At 41.6% G+C, this 1,795-nt stretch overlaps 1 non-coding gene across 1 annotated transcript; it reads right to left on the bottom strand.

Annotated features, from left to right (window-relative positions):
- Positions 1–969: 969 nt before the first annotated feature.
- On the bottom strand, positions 970–1,053 carry TRNAL-UAA (transfer RNA leucine (anticodon UAA)). Its single transcript has one exon. It is a non-coding gene; the product is annotated as a tRNA-Leu (tRNA).
- Between the last annotated feature and the right edge of the window lie 742 nt (positions 1,054–1,795).

The following is a 1,795-nucleotide window of genomic DNA, read 5'->3' as shown; positions in this document are numbered from 1 at the left end:
AAAAGATAAAAAGATACACTACTGTACTGCAGAAATACTTGGTGCATGCTAAACAGAGCGAAAGGGAGAAGAACCGCATAACACTTTTAATGCCTACTGATGAAACAGCCTCTCACCCTTTACACTTCCAGGATATTGTCTCAGCAGATACGACTGACAATCTGATTCGTGAGGTTGTTACTAATGTGAACGTCCGCTTCAAGAAAAATGCAGAGTTATTGCTCAGTAAAATGTTTCAGGCTAAACATATTACAAGCTGGAATGACAAAGGGGAATTTATTTATAAAAAACAGGTTATACCAGGCCCTAATTTACTGGATTTGGTACGCGGTGTTACACAAAGTCACACTGTTACAAAGCGTAAAATATCACAGGGATGGAGCCCTTTTCTGTCTGCGATGGCTGAACTAAATATCCCCTCATCGGTTGTGGGTAATGCGACATATAGAGAAAGCCTGGATCGCTTAAAAATACTGGCCCCCGATTCAACGACCCCTCCTTCATCAACCCTTTTACCACTTCAGAAAAGAAATTCTGATTTGCGTTACAGTTCTTTAAGTGCCCCTGGCTTAACATCACCGCCGGGGTATTTACTAAACAAGAGGAGGGGTAGTCTATTAACGCCGTCGGCTGACTGGTTGAAACTGTAAATAAACTGTTTTTTTTTTTCCCCCACTGTAAATAAGACATTGTATTGCTGTCCCTCTATACTATGTATCGTACTAACTTAACGACTCTAGATGTCAGGCGCATTTAGTCTATTAATGCCTTAACTGCCGTTTAAAACCTTATTTACCTTTTTACTTGTAAATACGTCTTGTAATTAATTCATGCTTGAAACTGTTGTATCTTTTAAAAATAAAATAAACAATTTTGATTATACACTTGTGCTTTTTATTTTTATGTAGCCCGGTTGCGGCTAACACACGTACAGCCTCTATTCAAATAAAAAAATATATAAAAAGATTATGTCTGGGGAGGGATTCAAACCCACGCGGACATACGTCCATTGGATCTTAAGTCCAACGCCTTAAACCACTCGGCCACCCTGACCCTTGAGGGGTTTATCCTCTTAAAGCAGTATTCTGTCTGTATTAAAAAAATGCTATGCCCTCTTTTCAACATCTTTTGAAATTTTCTGACATGCGCACTGCGTTATTTCAGAATAAACATGTCCAGACTTGCCCCGTATGAAAAAAAACATGTTCGGGCATGCCCCAAACGCCTATAAACATGCCCGGACATGCCCCGTGTATGTATACAACCCCTCCAATCTACGTCAACAGTACGCACCAATCACAAAAAAAAGAATAAAAAATATACATCATAATAAAAAATTGGCTCAGGGGGGTGTCAACCACGTTTTTTGGCGTAGGGGTCGTCAACCGCGTTTTTTTGCGTATTGGGTGTCAACCGCGAGTTTTTGGCGTAGGGGGCGTCAACCTCAAAAAAATGGCGCAGGGGGCGGGCCGGATACGGAAGGGTCGGGACCGGATACGGAAGGGGTGGGACATGGGGCAGGTTTATGGCCAAAAGGAGGCGGGGTTTAGGGGAAAAGGGGGTGTGGCACCTGTCAAAAAAAGTTTGACATAATGTATGCCTCCCTACTACTTCCATCTTTACCTCTCATAATGGTAACGTCTAAGAAATCAATTCTATTGCGATCTATTTGCATGGTTAGTTTTAGATTGCACTCGTTATCATTGAGCTTTTCCACAAACTCAGACAGGAGCTCGGATGTACCTCTCCATAGTATGAGGATATCATCAATGTAGCGGACCCAGAGTATTATATG

Source organism: Ascaphus truei, chromosome 7 (genome assembly GCF_040206685.1).
Source record: "Ascaphus truei isolate aAscTru1 chromosome 7, aAscTru1.hap1, whole genome shotgun sequence".
In the NCBI taxonomy this organism is placed as follows: Eukaryota; Metazoa; Chordata; class Amphibia; order Anura; family Ascaphidae; genus Ascaphus; species Ascaphus truei.
The sequence above is the reverse complement of the archived record's forward strand: the minus strand, read 5'-3'. Positions and strand labels throughout refer to the sequence as shown.